Below are 20,558 nucleotides of genomic sequence, written 5' to 3'. Positions count from 1 at the left end.
CCTACTTTGTGGGTGTGGCTTGGTGGTCATGTGACTGGGTGGTCACAGTTTGTATGTAAATATTATAAATATTGATGTAAATATTGATTATTATTTTTTATTAAAAAAGAGTAACTTTTACCCAAAAGCAGGCAAAGCAGGCAGGCAGATTGAGTTGCTCACAGAATCACAGATTCACTTAGAGATCTCTCCATCTGCAATCGGCTATCTGAGTCTGCACTGAAAAGCTTCAGTCCTAAGGAAGGTTCGGCTCTGCTTTTAGATTAGCTAGAAAGCAAGAAATCCAAGGATTTCCTGCTTTCTAGCTAATCTAAATCTCCCAGCAGAGCAGAACAGCTGATGGTCGAGGAGAAAAAAAAAAGGAAAAATAGCAACTTACCAAACCAGGCAAGTTGGATGGCTCGCATGCCAGGTAAAGAGTGAGAGGGCAGGAGCAATTTGCCGGTTCTCCGAACTGCGGACGATCATAACATGCATGTGTGCAGTGTTTGCAAGAAATCATCAGCTGTGCCGCCTGGACAGCTGACAAGTGCTGCGCGCAGATGTGCAGCCTTTGAAAATCCTCTTGTTTCCTGCTTTTTCCACCTCAGCTATGCTGCACAAAGCAGCTGAGGAGGGAAAAGCAGGGAATAAAGGACAGCCTAGAGCCTGGGCAGGCAGGTGGGCCAAACCAGTTCGGTGTCAGCTGCTCTTCACAGCTATAGGTTCTATAGAACCGGTAGCATCCCACCCCTGCCCAGCCCTCAACACTAATACATGAAACCTTCTTTGGATTCTTGTTCTAGACTTCTTAGCTTTCAACATTTCTCCATGGGAACTGACTCAGTTCACCTAGGAAAAATACCTACACTGTATGTAGTCAAGAACTCCAAACTCTCATTACAGCTTTGAATATTGGAAGTATGGCTGTTGAGCCAACAGTAAATATACAGGTCCTTGGTTGTTGTTATTTTCCAATCCTGTAATTTCTTTTTTTTCTTCTTCAGTGAAGAACCAGCATATACCAATACCATATCCCACAAATCAGAGCACAGAAGTAAACAAAGAAACAAGTACATGTAGGAGAACTACAATGCATACGGAAAATAGAAACAAAAATCATTATAAAGAAAACCCAAAAGATTTCTTTGTTTTTCCACAGAGTGTATCCATGATGGTGAATCATGCAAACTGTAACATTTATATTCAACAAATATTCCATGGCCAGTTTAAATAAGGTTGGAAATACTATCACAATAACAGAGGAATTTCATGGTCACTCGGAGTCCAAAAACCATGAAGAAAGATTTCAGGTCATCAGAAGCACAATAATTCCACCCTAGCCAAGATGGTGTAACAGCTGGTTCCTAACCTGACAAAAATTCAAGCAGCTCAGATACAGTATAAACAACTGACACCTATAGATTCCTCTTTAACAGGATAACAGAATTAGAACTGGAAGGAACCTTGGAGGTCTTCTAGTCCAACTCCCTGCTCAAGCAGGAGACCTTATACCAGTGGTGGCTAAACTTTTTGGGCTCCCATGCCGAAAATTGCATGCAAGCTCACACACGCATGCTTGCATGCCAACACCCAGAAGGCAATGCATATGGGGGGGCACGCCCCCTGTGCATGCACGCGTGGCCCCCGTCGCATGTCTCTGTGCATGTGTCTCTGCGCATGCACGCACATCTCCCACACACCCCCGCCCCCCGCGCATGCACGCCAGATATCTGACAATCAGCTATCAGGCGGGCAGCGCACACACCTGCACAGTGGGGCTCTTCCAGGCGACCTCTCATGTGCCAGCAGGAGTATCTGTGCGTGCCACTTCCGGCACATGTGCCATAGGTCCGCCATCATGGCCTTATACCATTTCAGACAAGTGGCTGTCCAATCTTTTCTTAAAAACCTCCAGTGATGTAGCACCCACAATTTCTCACTATTGTTCTCACCGTTAAGAAACTTTTCCTTAGTTCAAGGTTGCTTCTCCCCTTAATTACTTTCTATCCATTGTTTCTTATCTTATTTGAGAATAGACTGTTTCCTTGCTAGTAAGTTATAAGGCTGTGAGAAAAAAACTGAGAAAAATCCCTGTCCTAATAGATATATTCTCATCTGAAAATAATTCACCTAATGGAATTCCTGTATCACTATTTTTTTCTTAATATTTTTTTTTTTACAGAGAACTTCATGATCCATTGGGGGGGGGGAGCACTTTTAGATCAAGCAGATACTAAACATCCTAACAGATGCAAAGGTTGACTGACCAATGTCATGTGTGATGGCTTATTACATCACCAAGGCCAAAAATACCTATTCACTGTCACCCAAAAAACTGGGATTCTGCATCTTTGTCCTGACATACATTAGGTCCTTACTTCTTCAGGTCTTTGAAAAACCATTTATCTGGACTTTATTGTGACTCTATGAAGAGTTCAAGGCCACAACACTATTCTGGTGATCATGGACCATGAAGAGCATGGCACATGTAATTAAGTAATTACACATGAACCATGCTCTTCTCAGTAAAGAAGGTTGCTTAACTGTTCCTAACCCAAAACTTCAGAACACAATTTGCTGAGATACTTGGTCTCGCAGTGTGATTCTGCTGAACTTTATTCAAACTATTTGGAGTATGTTTGCATTTGCCTTCAACATATCATCTTCATTCGAATGAACAAACAAAACAAAACAAATCCAGAGGTGGTATTCAGCAGGCTCTGACCAGCTCTGGAGAACCAGTAGTGGAAACTTTGAATAGTTTGGAGAACCGGCAAATACCACCCCTGACTGGCCCCATCCCCATCTATTCTCTGCCTCCCGAGTCCCAGCTGATCGTCTGGGTCTTCTTGTGTTGCCCTGCACAGGAGAATGGAGCTGGAAAGCAGATTAGTGGGGTGGAGAGAGAATGGGATTTAGCAGTAACCTTCCCCCAGGAGTGGGAAGGGAATGGAGATTTTGCAGTATCCTTCCTCTGCCACGCCCACCAAGCCACGCCCCCAAGCCACGCCACGCCCACCAAACTATGCCCACAGAACTGGTAGTAAAAAAAATTTGAATCGCACCACTGAACAAATTCCATTACATTGAAACAATACTTGAGATGTTATGTGAATTACAAAAAGGACAATTGGGTTGGCTTCTTCTATCAGCTCAGTTGCATATAACATTGGGAGACTGCAGTGGATCAGGCTCTATTATTCACTAATCAGAAAACTAAACCACACTATTTTACAAGCGTAGGATCTTCTTGAAAAATAGTGTGCAGGACATTTTGGAGTAATGAATGCAGTTCAATAAGACCTCTACGTCCTTTGCTGGTTTAAACAGAAGGACACCCCCCACCTTATTGGAAAGGGTTTGCCTACCAGCCAAGCATTTACTTCTCCAGGTTATACCAGGAAATTAAGTCCAAGGTTCTGTGGCCCATTTACTCCTGTAACTCAATATTCCACTGTATTTTTAGTCCTTAAGCTTTATTATATGTCCACAGTACAACACCTCCCTTGTTGGTAGAATCAAATAAATCTTTATTTTGTTCATAGAGCAGCATAAGGCATGGGGAAGGAATATTTTCAGAAAAAGAAAGCATGGAAACATAAAAAGATATACAAAGGCATAAGGGGGGCATTAAAAGTTGTATGAAAGACATATAAAATGTATGAGGTGGAGTGTAAATAAGATAAACCGTAAGACTGTAAGCTGCTGTTAAAATGCTATGTGGTGTTAGACTAGGGACACATCGAGACTAAGCTATAAGACTGGATACCAAGCATATGCCAGAAGTTGTTGTCTGACAAATATTGAGTGTACTCCTGTACAAAAGCTGCCAATGCTATCTTTTGTGGTAGGGCTAATGTCTGAAAGCAAGCAGGGAAGTAGAAATTTTCCCACTGCCCTGAATACTTAAAATTCTTAAATAATAAAGGTAGAAAAAGATAGGTATAATCTCTGTAATTCACATACAGGTAGTATCCAATCAGAATAGCGTTGGAAGGGACCTTGGAGGTCTTCCAATCCAACCCCCTGCACAAGCAGGAGACCTTGCACCATTTCAGACAAGTGGCTGTCCAATCTCTTCTTAATAAATCTCCAACAAGATTTGTGAAGCATCCACAACTTCTGAAGGCAAGCTGTTTTGCTAGTTAATTGTTAGGACATTTCTCCTTAATTCCAGATTGCTTCTCTCCTTGATTAGTTTCCATTCATTGTTTCTTGTCTTGCCTTCTGCTACTTTGGAAAATAAGTTGACCCCACTCTTCTTTAAGGCAGCCTCTCAAATATTGGGGACATTGCTTTCATGTCACCCCTATTCCTTCTTTTCTCTAGACTAGCAAAATCAGTTCCTGCAACTGTTCTTCATATGCCCATAGTCCTCAACATGCAAGCACAAGTGAGAATAGAATATGCAAGGTTAAGTGAATGGTATCCCATTTTATGACCGTTTGCCATGGTTGTTAATTGAATTGTTGCAGTTAAGTGAATTACACAATTATTAAGCCATGGTGGCTCATTGGTTAGAGTGCAGTACTGCAGGCTACTTCTGCTGACTGCCGGCTGACTGCAATTTGGCAGTTCGAATCTCACCAGACTCAAAGTTGACTCACACACGATCCATCCTTTTGTGATGGGTAAAATGAGGGCCCAAATTGTTGGGGGGAATACGCTGAGTCTGTAAATTGCTTAGAGGGCTGTAAAGCAGTATATAAGTCTACATGCTATTCAGTGGTGGGATTCCAAAATTTTTTACTACCAGTTCTGTGGGCATGCCTTGGTGGGCGTGGCTTGGTGGGCATGGCAGGGGAAGGTTACTGCAAAATCCCATTCCCTCCACACCCCACTAACCTGCTTTCCAGCTCCATTACCGGTTCTCCACTACTCAAAATTTCCGCTACCAGTTCTCCAGAACTGGTCAGAACCTGCTGAATACCACCTTTAGTGCTGTTACTATTAAGAGGATCCAGCTCATCTAGTTGAATTTGATTGTCAAAAGCCAGTTAGAAAGGCTGTATATGGCGATAACGTGAACCCCTGGATGCTGCAATCATCATAAAGACATGCTGGTTGCTAAGCACCCAAATTTTGATTGCATAACCATGGGAATGTTGCAACAGTCATAAGTGTGAGGACCAGTCAGAAGTCATTTTTTAGTGCCGGTATAACTTTGAAAAATCACTAAATGAATGGTTGTAAATGAAGGGACTATCTGTACTGGAAGGAAGTATGCTCCATTGTTCCTACATGACCAGAGTCATAAGAGCATTCCTGATTTGAAAACGGATCAGCTTTGGCCTAAGCAAAACCCATATCAAACAGGGGACATAGAAAAATGGAAAGGATAAGGTTTAACCAGTTGTAACTTGTCTGTCTACAACTGAATTGGAAATCATTGCTCATAATTATGGGTAAAGATCAAGGGGAAAAATAGTTTAATAGGAGGAGGAAGATAGTTTAAGCCAATACTTAATTATGTTCCACCACATCTCCCCTCCACATTCATGAAGCCTGCCTCTAGTCACACTCTAGCCCTGGATATAATGTTAGGGATTTGAAAGGCTGTTCTTAGAAAAAATAATAATAATTGTGCAAACTCCAGTGAGCCAAAATTGGAAAAGGGATCTAATTGAGCACCACAAAGAAACTGTGCTACTGACCCAGCTTCAAAAATTTAAAAGCTGCCAACCTTTATATTCATTATCTGCACGTAGCTGGATAGGAATGCATCTCAAAGCAAGTTTTGGTGATAAAACTCTTATCCACCATGGAATTAATATAACATTTTACTTTATTTATAGGTTATATTAAATTTAAATTGAGTTAATGGATTCATTGTGTTTAGTTTCTTCAATCAGTAAGAATTTAAGTTGCAGGTTCTTGGAATGGCTGGCAGGTTTATTGCAATTGGAGCACAACATTTTAAAGATCTTATCTGCAAATCATTACCAGGACCATTAATCATTTTCCCAAAGGGAAGATCACAAACTACCTCATCTTTACAGACTCAGACCATTTTGATGCCACAAATCTCCCATAAGAACCTGCTCATTTGTATTAGTCTGGCAGGGAAGATTGCTCAATTAAAAGTTAGAAATATGTACTTCATACCTCTTAAACTGGATAAATAATGGAAGTCTTTTATATGCTTTAAGTTAGTCTGGCAGCTAAGAAATTAAAATAGAGTGGATGTGACTACCCATGTAGTTGGTCCATCAGTGGATAGTCTGATTTCTAAGAAAAACTGTTTTTTCTATAGCAGACAGCAATAGTTAGCTGGCTGACTGCTTTCAGTTTCCCTAATGATATTATGATGTGAGATAATAGTGAGAGAGAACAGGCGATGTTGGGTTTGATACACCCCAGCTTTTGTTAGAATTTTAACTTCTGGTCTTGTTTGACACCATCCATGTTGGTTGCAATGTCGATATGGGTTTCCACAGAAGAGGATCCAACAACTGGTCCAGCAAGACTTACCATGCAGGCATACACAGTAAGATGTGGGGGGAAATCATTCTTTCCTGAGAATTACAGATAACTTAATTCTGTATACAAATTGTTTTCATAGAAGAGAGAGAGGAAAGGCTGATGAATTGGCAAAGACAGGTAGAGTCCTGGGGGGAAAAACCCTCTGGACAAGCAGGACGACTCCAATAATGGTGATGTGATAGCTGGCAACCTAAGATTGATTTAGGCTATTGAAGATTTGGGGCTTTAGTTAAAATCTATGTTAGTGGGTGATCCTGAAATAGGCTGAATAGTTTTGATCTAAATCAGGATTGTTGGCTCCAAAAAAGACTGAAGACCTGGTCATCTCAATTGGACTCGCCTAACTGGCATTCAAGTCCAAGTAAATTTATTCTCCAGATGCTGAGAGGATTTTTTCCAATCACCTAGCAGCCTGTCTTCCAGGGACACCTTAAAGAATGTTACAGGATGGACACTCAGGTTGAATGCCATGTGAAACCCACTGTGCCATTTTTGTTGCCATGGTCTAGGCATGAATTTAAGCCTTTACCTATGTCTACGAATATTTGTTCTTTTTATGCCAACCTAAGTATCTCTTCTATTCCTTCGGGAAACCAAGTTGCTTACTTGGATCAGAAGACAAGAACTGCTCAGGAGCAATGCTATCAAGCATGGCCATCAAATAGTTGTTCTGGACACTGAAAAAGCACTTGGCTTAACTGACCACTAGACCTCTGGCTGACTTCACAAGCAGTTTTTGATTTTGGAAATCAACAAGATCAGTGAAGACTGATAAAATTGTGTCTGTTTCATGAAGAAATTCATGACATGGTTATCTCTAGAGAAACCAGGGAACAACTGAACCATAACAAAGAGCTGGTAGAAATGCTTCCCATGCTCTGATTATGTCTCAGCTACTCAAAGACAAATTATCTAATATACGGCTTCCAAGGAAGATTTGAGTGGTGATCACCACAAATAAGCCCAGTTGTAATGGTTGGGCAATAGGGATGAAATCCTATTTCTTCCACCTAGATTAAAGCCAATAGGAAGAGGACTTTTCCCTTAGCAATATCTCATAATTACATTTTCCAGCCTTGCTATTACGCTGTCTCATCATTGTAACTGGCTAGCATCAAACGCTACAGAGGAACATTCATTTTTTTAAAAAACGGCATTCAAGCAATAACCTTTGAATGTCTATGAAGCAAAGCACCAGAGTTAGATATTTTTCAAACATTACTTTCCTGTAAAATGACAACACCCAGATACCAAATTGAGTCTGATGAATCTTTGGGACTATCATCAAAAATATAATATAAGAAATGGGTGTAAGGTTAAAAAAAGATAACATCACATACATCTATATGGCAAATTGCTAGAATAGTGGAATTGGGCAACTTATGAAAAAGCAATTATTGCCCTTCCTTCCTAGATGTTTCTAGATCACAACTGGAATCAAACACTTCAGCACAAGCAACTCAAATATGTCCTTGATGAGAAAAGAAAAGAGGACATGGCTGATATAATTCTTATCTGCAAATTACACCTGTTTTATAGTAGCTCTGTTTTTGAGAACAAATGCTTCCAAAAAGCTTTTCAAACAGAAATCTCTTTGGAGTCAATCTTTAAAGCATAGCCTTTATTCAATTACTTTAAATTGATACTTTAAAATAAACAAAAATATCACTAACAACTGAAGGAGGGTAAATGTTCCATCACAAAACGAAAAATGCTAGCTATTTTCATTTTATCTTTCCAAAGTCTCATCAGGAACAATTGCTCAGGCTCTAAACATCTTATTTTCGAATCTTTTTTATTTCTTTCAGACTTTTTAGGCTGATATTTAGGATGCAAAATCCTCTTAAAGAACAGACAGAATAAAAAAAATTACACACAGGATAAACACACAAATACATACACATTCCTACATATGTAAAAGAATTAAGGAACAACAACACCTGATTGACTTGCTACTTGTGTAAAGAAAGTATCAAACTTATTGTATGATGAAATAAAAGACCGGTTCCTGGTCCTATTTATCAGTGTTTGACCATTTCCTGATGTGATTTACAAACTATATTAATAAAAATGCGTACCTGAAAGCAACTGTACACAAACAGGTTTCCACATAATTTGAACATTCTGTTATGTTGTTCTGTCAGCCCTCCAAAATAGGTCGGATCAGGAAACACTGTAAGAATTACTACAGTGTTACCTTAAAAGCTTACCAAAATTTCCCTCTGCCTCCATTAATATCAAACAGAATCAAGTGGGGGATTAGTTTTAATATCTTTCTCCCACCTCCTCTTTTCACAGGACTAACTTGTCTTTAATTTTGCTTTAATAGTTTCTGTATGCCTTGTTCAAGGTTATTCTTATATTCCTATATACCACTTCACCCATCAGAATCAATCTCTCCTCCCATGTGTGAAGAAGGCCCAGGCAAGTCATTATGGGAAATGCTACTAACCCATTCTCCCCTATTGTGCTTTTCAATGCTCCCAATAGCTTTCCGTGGTTAATGGTCAAGTCTTGCCATGGAGAATCAGATAGAGCTAGAAAGTCCCCCATTACTTCTTCTTGCATATCAACCATTACTGCACTATTGGACCAGGTAGCAAGTAGTTTTCTTTGTACTAGGCTCACTGTCTATTGATGTAATGGCAAGTCACTGAGACAGTGTCTGCGTGAGAATTTGAGATGTAACTACTGTACGTAGTATGAAGCGTGGACATCTACTCCACTTTCTCACAACTTCTCAATTAAGGGTAATAAAATATTACAAAAACATCTCCTGAATCTAAAGTCCAAGATACATTCTACTTCTCATTCTTTTCCCCCATCTTCCAAAACTGGAAGGGAAGGAGTGTGATTCCCTTAATAAATGTGGCAAGAAAAGTTGTAAAATGGGTGAAAACTCACTTAACAACTGTCTCACTTAGCAGCTTTTGGGGCTCAATTGTAATGTATACATCAAGAACTCCCTGTAATTACTGACCTTTTCTTGGACACAAGTATTGTTGCTTAACATTTTTCACATTTTTCCCTCAAGACCTTTGTTAAATGCCTAGTAAGTACATTAAGTATAGGTACTCCTCGATTTACAACCACAAATGAGCCAAACATTTCTGTCATTAAGCGAGACATTTGTTAAGTGAGTTTTGCCCCACTTTACAAACTTTCTTGGCCCAGTTGTTAAATAAATCACTACAGTTGGTAAGTTAGTAACCCAGTTGTTAAGTGAATCTGGCTTCCCCATTGACTTGGCTTGTCAGAAGGTTGCAAGAGGAGATCACATGACCCTGGGACACAGCAATGGTCATAAATATGAAGCCGTTGCCAAACATCTGAATTTCGATCACGTGATCATGGTAATGCTGCAAAAGTCGTAACTGTGAAAAACGGTCATAAGTCCCTGTTGTCAGTGCCATTGTAACTTTGAACGATCACTAAACAAACTGTTGTAAGTCGAAGACTACCTGAACTGTGAATTATTGTATCTAGCCCTGTTCCTGATTATTGTTACCAGTTCCAAGCTCTTGCTCATTAAAACTCAAAAGGATGTTCCCTATGTTTCTATGAATTTCTCTTCATTGTTTGCACTGTCCTGATGATTTAAAATCTACCTATGTACAAAACGCTGTAAAAACCTGTATCGGTATGCCATGGGGAAGGGGAATATAGTAATGAAAAAGAGGAAGATGCCTGTGCTACATTTATCCCAATTTCTGGAATGTAAAATAAACTATTATTGCCTTTTGCTTTGTCTGCAAATGCTGCAAATTTCCTTAACATTAAAAACAATGGAACATTATGTTAAAGCCTCATCAAGCAAAAAAGATAGAAAGGTCAGATTAATCCTCATAAATCACGTATGCAAGTCAGCACCGGTCTCTATAGTATGTTTGGCATTTAGCATGGGCAAAATCAAGTGAAATATGGCTAGACTAAAAACTGTGCTGGCCAAGAAACTGGGAATGTAAAATTAAAGGAGTTGAATATTAAATTGAAAAAGCCAGTTGGATGATTCTGAGCCAGTCACTCTCTACTTCACAAGGTTGTTGTTATGGGGAAACTAGGAGGAAGTGGTATTATGTATGTTCACCACCTTGAGTTATTTGTAAAAATAATAAAGGTGAGATAAAAATCTAGTACATAAACAAATAAAATTAACAATTAAAATTCCTAAATCATTACTCAATGTTTAAAGATCCATATAGTATTCCTATATAGAGCATGCAATATATTTTCACTACCTCTGTCATGCAGCCGTGTATATATCTAGACCAAAAGTAATACACTAGGAATCACATATCAGAATGCTGTGTTAACTCAGTGTATTTGAGGTGAATTATAGCCATCTTCCTGATAAAATTCCTGACCTCATATAGAATCTAAGAAATTCTGTTTGATTCCTTTCTGGTAAATGTGAGTCTCAAAATAATTATTCTTGAAGAGATTGCATTGCATGCAAGCAAATAACCCATGCAACAACAGTATCGTTAGAGTGAAAATAAAATATAATCTAATAATGTACAAACCTGCCTTCCTCATTCTAGTGACCTCCAAATGCATAAGACTATGGGTCGTATAATTCACAGACATCATTTGTTGTACTGGTTGGAGTTTATTAACACTGCACATCTAGAAGATATCAGTGCAGGAAAGGATATATATATGGAAATTCTATCTAGTTGTGCAATTTACTCTGGAAGGCACATCTGATGCAATGTGAAACAGCAGGAAGACCTCTCTCCATATCTGATGGGTAAATGAGATCTAGGATGCAGCTCTCTCTTGTGTTCTTTATAGATCATTTACCATCAGTAATGCTTGGAGCACTTTAGTGCATAGATACCACCAAAATTTTGCAAACAGAATACAGATTATTATACTTAGGGCAGTAAATATGGTTTCAAAGGAGAATCCAAAGATGTTAAATAACCAAGGAAATTTGGGGGAGGTAGCCACTTACCCTATGAGTCATTTAAAGGAAATGAAAAGATCTGAAAATTTTTGAAATAGTTTTAGCACAGTTTTCACATATTACTTACACATATTACTTACCTGTAATCAAAGGCCTAAGATAAAGACTCAAAAGGCTTTTTTCCTAAGACCTTGGAATAAGGTCATCTATTCACTCAAGCTATGGAAAAATATTCAGAGCAGTAAAATATGAAAATTATACACTTGGGCAAGTAGATAGGACACCGCCCATCAATGGGCATACCCTTGAACAACAATTAATCAACAAGTTTAGCAAAAAAAATATTATTATGACTGGTCGCACAGTCAGCCAGATATTTAAATTGGATTTGGCATTTCACCTATCAAGTCCTTCGCAGGGGCCTAGGATTTATGATGTTAAAGTTATCATCATATACATCATGTTTACATCAGGATGTAAGCTGTTTCAAGTCAAGCTGCCTTTTGCAATTGACTGGTAATGACTGTGTCAATGTTAACAGTGTTCAAATGGCATTATTATTTAGAATTCTAATCAAAACACTTTATGAGATGCTTAATAGAAATCACAGTAATGCTGATTCTAATTATAAAAATGAACAATCATTATTCTAATAATTGATAACATAAAAGACTTTTATTCAAAAGGCCATCATCCTGTGCCATATACCACATGAAAAAAAACTTTGATCTAAAATTGTTTTTCCTGGCAATATATAAAGAACCATACTGAAATGTAGTAAACATGAAAAATCAACAAACGCAAACTCCATTTGATTCTATAGAACTATGAAGGAGGCAAGGTCCAAGCAGATAGAAAAAAAGGAATGCCAATCACCATGAGAAAGCAAGAAACAGAGAGTTCCAATTTACCACAATCAATTTTATGAAAATATGCAGATCTTCTGAATTAAATAAATACATCTGCTCAAAACATCAGAATACTGAGTTTCCTGATGTTTCTTTATTTGAAGCATGCCTGAAGAAAGAATATCTAATTTTCCACAATTGCTTTAATTTTAATTCACAGATCATTTCTGCCTTCAGCTAAGACTGAAAATAAATAAAGCCATTAAGCAAGAGCTAGTTGTAGAGAGTAATAAATCATATAGTTTGGACCAGAATGTTATTGGGGGACAGAATTCATTTTTCTTAAACTCTATCTGTGTTATTAGCAGAGCACAGAATTATTATTAGTCCCTTGTTGAAAACTCAGTCTAGCATGAAAATGTTTTCATCTATATTCTGAATTTAAGGCATTTAGCATACTTCCCTTTTTACAAAATTACTACATTGCAACAGAATGTTCATCAGGTTTGAGGTATAGGACATGTTAATACAATCCTATATCAAACAGAAAAATCTCTCACAAATGAAGGCAAATATACTGTATGTGTCCCAGGATATTGATGCAAGATCAAATTTGAGTTGGTCACCAGAACCAAAGATGTAGAGCTTTCAGACTCGTGATGGAGCCCATCATCAGGGAATTTCTCTCTATTGGAATACATGGTTTGGGCTATTCTGCAAGTCGTATTTATGTGGTGCCTTCCTACTGGGCTGATTGGTGTATTGATAGCTGTTGTTTCCTTGTGCTGCCAAGCCCTCAGCACCTAAGTATTTGATAAGCTGGTGATAATTCAGCACTCCTTATTAACTGACAAGGGGCTCGTTTCCCAGACTTCAATCAATTTCCCTGGCTATCTTTGTACCTGCATGGCCCATGATCTTAATTGCTGCAGAATTAAATGTGTGTCCTTGTTCATTGCAATGTGAGGCTACAATGAGTTCGGGTCTCCTCATCTGATTGCTCACTTGTGTTCTTGCAATCTAGTGGTTAGGTTTATTATTATTATTTATTTATTTGTCAATTGCTTACAAGATAATAGGTATAAGTATAAACATGAGTAAGAATATAGGAAATAGGTACGAATAAATGGGGACAATAGGACAGCGATGGTAGGCACGATGGTGCACTTATGCACGCCCCTTACAGACCTCTTAGGAATGGGGTGAGATCAAGAGTGGATAGTTCGAGATTAAAGGAGTGGGAGTTAGAGGATGTAACAACAGTGTCAGGTAGTGCATTCCAGGCATTGACCACTCTGTTGCTGAAGTTGTACTTTCTGCAATCGAGTTTGAAGCGGTTTACATTGAGTTTGTCCCTTTTGTCCTACATAATCACAGGGGCAATCCATGCAGGGGATCCGATAGATCAGCGGTCGCCAACTGGTGGGCCATGGCCCACTGGTGGGCCGTGATAAAATTTTGGTGGGCTACAGAGAAATCTCACTTCCAGAACACCCCCCCCCAAAGCAATTAATCCAGGCTGCGCAGAAACACAAGGCTGCACCGCCCACATGGCCCGCAGGAACCCTCTCTGCCCACTCACTCCTTACCCGGCAAACTTGCCTGCTAAATTGCTATTTTTCCTTTTTTGACCATCAGCTGTTCTGCTGTTCCGGGAGATTTAGATTAGCTAGGAAGTAGGAAATGGTTGGATTTCTTGCTTTCTAGATAGTCTTTAGATCTTCAGCTCTGCTCTTAAGCACAGCCGAACCTCCCTTAGGACTGAAGGTTCTATTATTCAGTGCAGACTCATGGCAAGCAAAGTTGAGAGACTGAGCTAGCCGATGGCAGATAGATAGATCACTGAATGATTCTGTGAGCAACTTAATCTGCCTGCCTGCTTTGCCTGATTTTGGGTAAAAGTTGCTCTTTTTTAATAAAAAAAATTCAATATTTATAATATTTACATACAAGTCATGCCCTGCCAGTCACATGACCACCAAGCCACACCCACAAATTAGGCCACACCCACAGAACCAGTTAGTGGTCCCTGGGTTTTAAAATTATGAATTTGGTGGTCCCTGAGGTCCAAAAAGTTGGCGACCCCTGTTAGGTATAACATTGATACCAAATATGGTTTGGGTGAATAAATATATAAAACTTAGATATCATGGTTTAAGTGCTTATCACTTTAAGCACAATGCAGCAGGCAATTAGCCGATTAAGGGTGCGGTTAGAAGTTACAATATAAGGAAGCATTAGAAGCTGGAAAGGTTACTGTCTGTAACTGTCTGTTACTGTAACTGTGTGCTGCTGCGACTAACTGTGATTACTGACTGTGAGTGCCTGTGACTGAACTGTTATTGTTTGCTACTGTTTGCTGATTTACTGCGTAAGTCTACTGAATATTCAGCGTTTGTTTCTCTGGAGAGTGAAACCGGAGGAGGAGAAGATATCTTTATCGGCTGATAAAGATATTGCAAAGACTCTTAACTTGGACTATACTAGTGAGTCTTACTGGATGGAAATACTGTGAATGACTTAATGGACTGAATGACAATGCTTAAACTCTAACTGGATTAAAAACTATTTAAACTACAAACAGTGTTTGTGTTCAGTGTGTGTATACTCTGGGGCCCTTCCACTCTCCTTTGGTTGCCTGGCTTGACTACTGCTGCAATACTCTTCTAGGGGTTAATTCCCAAACCCTAACATTGGTTATGGGCCCAGAAGCATAGTCTAACTAACCAGGATATAGCAGAGAGAGTTGGTGTGAGTTGCACATTACTGTAAAAACAAACTGTTTTAATTAGTTTAAAATAGTCAAAATATCTGAAGAGTAATGGCACAAGTAAATTTGTCACAACTGTCCATGATATCCAGGCTGGATGGAACAAACTATGTTTCATGGTCAATGAAATGTAGTTTACTTCTACGCAGAGAAGGATTGTGGGACATTATAGCAAACCCACCAGATGTGAGTAGCTGGGATCCTGCTAATGATGATGATAAAGAAAAGTTACAAGACTTTAAACTGAAGAATGAGCAGGCTTTATGCATCATAGGACTGACTCTCTGTGATCAGCAGCTTGTCCATATTCGTGGAGAAGAAAATGCTGCAAACTGCTGGGAGAACCTCAGGAAGATTTATGTTCGGGACAGTGTAGGAGCACATATAAATCTTACACGGAAGCTTTTTCGAACGCATCTTCAGAGGAATGGAGATATGTTAGTTCATTTAAACTGTATGAAGAGCATTTTTCAAGAATTGCAAGAAAAAGAGCTTATATTTAATGAACTGCAACAAGTCTACATAATATTATCTTCATTAGATCAAAGCTATGATGACTATGTGACTTCGTTAGAGGTATTGCCAAAAGAAAGCCTCTCATTAACCGAGATTACAGGCAGGCTACTAGAAGAAGCCAGAAGAAGGCGTGAGCGTGACGAGCTGAGAGAAGATAAGAAAGAGAAATTATCTTCAAAGCTTGAAAGAAACCAGATTAGCAAAGTAAAGCACCTGGAAGAAGAGAATTTATCTTCAACGGCATACACAATTAAAAAGTGTTTTAATTGTGGAGACAGAGGACATTTGGCAAGATTCTGCAAAAAGAGAAAAAGCCAGAATGTAAAAAAGCCAAAGAAAGCATTTGAACTAGCCACGTTTAGCAACTCTGATGTGAAGAATAATTTATGGGTGGTTGACAGTGGCGCATCTCACTGCATCACAAGAGATAAGACAAAATTTATAAAAATGTCTACAAGTTCTCAACATATATCTCTTGCTAATGGCTGGAACCTGAAAGCGAAAGGTCAAGGTTTTGCACGTTGTCCGTACATAAACCAGGATATAAAAATGTTGTATGTACCGCAACTAAAGTTTAATTTGCTTTCAGTAAGGGTATTAGATAAATTAGGTTATGTAATTACTTTTAAGGATAATAATTGCATAATTGAAAAAGATAAAAAAAGGGTAACTGCAGCTTTAAATGGAACATTATATGTATTAGATAATAGTAAGAAAGGGGAGGCTCAAACTGTATTTAATAATATAAAGCCTCATGATGAATGTATCCATTTATTGCATAGGCGTTTGGGGCATGTAAATTTTAAAATGCTAAAACGTACAGTTGAGTTATCTGAAGGAATAAGGTTAAAATCTTGTGATAAATATTTGCGTTGTAATGTTTGCTGTGAAGATAAGAGCAAGGTATTGCCTGCAAATAGGCTAAATGGTTTCAAAACAAAAGAACCTTTAGAAGTGGTATTTGCAGACATAATAGGTCCAAAGAAACCCAGTATGGGGGTGCTAGATATATACTGAGCATTATGGACCATTATTCTAGATATGGGTTTTGCTATTTAATGAAAAGCAAAACTGAAACATATCAACATTTTTTCAATTGGCTTAGGTTTGCTGAAAGAAAGTCTAAACGGCAACTGATAACCCTGGTGACAGATAATGGCACGAATTTATTAATAAAAATTCCAGAACAGACTTAAGATAGCTGGAATAGAGCATAAGAAGTCTGCTCCATACAGGCCAGAACATAACGCTTTTATTGAAAGAAGAGGCCAAACACTACAGGCAATGGTTAGAACAATGTTAAATGATTCTGGGTTACCTGATTCTTTGTGGGGAGGCTACAATGTGTGCTAATAACATATTGAACAACGTTGTTAATACAACAACAGGTGAAATACCATTCACCAGGTGGCATGGCAGGAAACCTGATCTAAGTTACCTGCACACATTTGGTGCACCAGCATGGGTGCATATTCCTGCACAACTCAGGAAAAAGGGCAACATAGAGCTAAAAGATTTTTCTTCGTTGGTTATCAGGCAAACCATAGGGCATATAGATTTTGGGAGAAAGGCACATCTAAAGTGTTATGTAGTGCTAGTGCCCAATTTCTAGAACATGAAGGATGGGAGAAATTAGAACAGGATGCCAATAAAGATGTAATTATTGAATCCTATAGAAATCCCATTAGTTATCCCTGTAACTTTAAAAATAAAGTAAAGAGACAAATACAGGATGAAATAGTGCCCATAAAGGAAGAAACAGATTCAATAGCTGAACAGGATGAGGAAGATGAACAGGTAGTAGTTCAACAAAGTCCTCCTGTAAGCCCTGTAATTCCCAGAAGAACTACACGTGTATCTAGACCGCCTGATAGGTACCAAGCTAACACAGTGTGCCAGATTAATCAAGTTCCTAATTCTGTTGAAGAAATTAAAAAGTATCCTACTAAGGAAAAAGAAAGATGGTATGCAGCAATGAATAAGGAACTGAATTCATTAAGAGATATGAAGGTGTATGAAAATGCCAAATTATCTGTAGGAAAGAAATCCATTGGCTGCAAATGGATTTTTAAGGTAAAAACAGATAAAGATGGTAATTTAATCCATAAGGCAAGGTTAGTAGCCCAAGGTTTTAGGCAGAATGCTAATGACTACGATGAGGTGTTTGCACCTAGTCTTAAGGCAGCAACCTTGAGGGCAGCTTTAGTGTGGGCAGCTAGTAAAAACTATATAGTTAACCATTTAGATGTTGAAACTGCTTACTTGCACGCCCCATTAAAACATATTATTTATATGAAAAAACCTGTTGGTATTAAAAGTGAAAATAAGGATAATAATGATTGTTGGTTGTTAAAGAAAAGTCTCTATGGTCTTAAACAATCAGGCTATGAATTGAACCAGTATATTGTAAAGGAACTAGACAATATAGGATTTAAAGCTGGTTTAGCCGATCCATGTCTGTTTAAGAGGGAGACAAATGGGAAAGTATCATTATTATTACTATTCACAGATGATATTGCTTTGATAACTGAAACTAATGATGAGGCAAATAAAATAATAGCATCATTAGGAAAGAGAATAAAGATCAAGCAATTAGGGGAGATAAAGAAGTATCTCGGTTTGAATATAAAGAAAACAAGGAAAGGTTTTAAGATATCTCAGGAAGATAAGATAAGCAAATTGCTAAAAGATTACAAGATGGAGCTTTGTAAGCCAGCTAAGACTCCAATGAGTCAGGAGTTTAGCAACACTGATGTACAAAGCCCGGAGTTTGATAAGGTGATTTATCAATCTTTAATTGGTAGTTTGAGTTATATTAGTAATTGGTCTAGACCAGATATATCGTACTGCGTGAATCAGTTGGCTAGATTCAATTCTGCACCATGTGAAAGACACTGGAATGCAGCTAAGAGGATATTAAGATATCTTAAAAAGACAATGAATTATTCATTGTATTTAGAACCAAAGGGTGATTTAATTTTGAGTGCTTATGCAGATGCTAGCTTTGCATCAGAAAGAGACACTAGAAAGTCGACTTCAGGAACAGCCATAATGCTGGGTAAGACATTAATAGGCTGGAAGTCAATAAGACAACAGCATATAAGTTTGTCTACTATGGAGGCAGAATTCTCCTGTTTATCATTGTTATGTACAGAGTTAATAATGTATAAACAAATGTTAATTGATATAGGTATAACAGTAGATTATCCTATAATTATACATGAAGATAATCAGGCAGCAATTCAAATGGCCACAAATATTGGAGTAAAAACAAGGAGCAAGCATACAGATCTAAGATACCTAAACGTGAGACAATCTGTAAGAAGTAAGATGATTCAGCTAGAGTACTGTATGTCGGAGGACAATTTAGCTGATAATTTTACTAAAGCCCAAGGTGCCAGTAAGCACCAGGAGAGTTGTGAAAAATATGGGATAAGATTGTAAGGTATTATATATTTATTTCACCCAAAAGGGGAGTATGTTAGGTATAACATTGATACCAAATATGGTTTGGGTGAATAAATATATAAAACTTAGATATCATGGTTTAAGTGCTTATCACTTTAAGCACAATGCAGCAGGCAATTAGCCGATTAAGGGTGCGGTTAGAAGTTACAATATAAGGAAGCATTAGAAGCTGGAAAGGTTACTGTCTGTAACTGTCTGTTACTGTAACTGTGTGCTGCTGCGACTAACTGTGATTACTGACTGTGAGTGCCTGTGACTGAACTGTTATTGTTTGCTACTGTTTGCTGATTTACCGCGTAAGTCTACTGAATATTCAGCGTTTGTTTCTCTGGAGAGTGAAACCGGAGGAGGAGAAGATATCTTTATCGGCTGATAAAGATATTGCAAAGACTCTTAACTTGGACTATACTAGTGAGTCTTACTGGATGGAAATACTGTGAATGACTTAATGGACTGAATGACAATGCTTAAACTCTAACTGGATTAAAAACTATTTAAACTACAAACAGTGTTTGTGTTCAGTGTGTGTATACTCTGGGGCCCTTCCGCTCTCCTTTGGTTGCCTGGCTTGACTACTGCTGCAATACTCTTCTAGGGGTTAATTCCCAAACCCTAACAACCCCTGTGATAGATTACATTGGAAGTACCTCCCAAACAATCTTTACAATGCACAATTTGTCCTTGTATCCTTGTATGTCCTTGTTTGTCCAGTGATCTATCTGCACCCTGCCTCTGGGCAGGGTGCAATGCCCACTTGCAGATCTCAGAAGTTGTGTCTTACTACTTCTCTGAAATATTTTTGATGTACGGCAGGATGTGCCCTATATTTGGCCTTTTACCTTCTTTTTTCTCTCTCTCTCCTTTGCTTTTTGCACAGGCATCTTGTAATAAGTGCTTGTGGGTACCCATTATGGCTGAATAATAGCTACTCACATTACACACAGATCCATAAATCTATAAACTAGAACAAATTTGAAGACTTTGAAAGTTTATCAACTCTGGAAATCAGCACAGTACTGTTTTCATTCATTCTCCCACTGCTATTCAAAAATTCTCTTCCTCAGTACAAGCCACCTGTGGATTTCCCCTCTGAATCTAGTTGCAGAAAAAAACCGATCACATCATCAGAATGCTGGATACTATGATACGGAGCCCTGATTTTGTATCAGATCTGTTTCCAAGGGAGATACAAGGCAAATCCCTTATCTACTTTTACTAAGATGGGAAAGCTTTGGGAGGAACCAAGTTTTGCCCTAATTCCTCATCTTCCTACTGATTCTTGCCTCTTTTTATTGAGATTGTTATTTTTTGTTGGGGACTGAGTGCTTGTGAGTTGGGTGTTTTAATCATAATTGAATACATATTTTGGAAGCAAAAAGCCATTTAAAACAGTAGTTTAAAAACTAGAAATGTTGAACATCGTTTAATCTTGTATGTTTGTTTATTGATTTTATTGTAATTTCTTTGAATGCTGTGGGCTACCCAAAATCGTTAAGAGTTGGGCAGCATACAAGTTTAATAAATTCCTATGATTAGCCGCAAAGCCAGATGTTTAGACTGGGTTGTATTTTTGTCCACCTAC

At 38.4% G+C, this 20,558-nt stretch overlaps 1 protein-coding gene across 6 annotated transcripts in view; it reads right to left on the bottom strand.

The window, feature by feature from the left end:
- SLC39A11 (solute carrier family 39 member 11) overlaps nt 1–20,558 on the bottom strand; it is a 404,063-nt gene that overhangs the window by 242,331 nt on the left and 141,174 nt on the right. The gene's annotated exons all lie outside the window — the stretch shown is intronic.

The sequence above is a fragment of the Notechis scutatus genome, chromosome 2, assembly GCF_049901735.1.
Source record: "Notechis scutatus isolate UNSWTSFEM ecotype Mainland chromosome 2, rNotScu1.2, whole genome shotgun sequence".
NCBI lineage: Eukaryota > Metazoa > Chordata > Lepidosauria > Squamata > Elapidae > Notechis > Notechis scutatus.
This window is presented reverse-complemented; position numbering and strand designations above follow the sequence as displayed.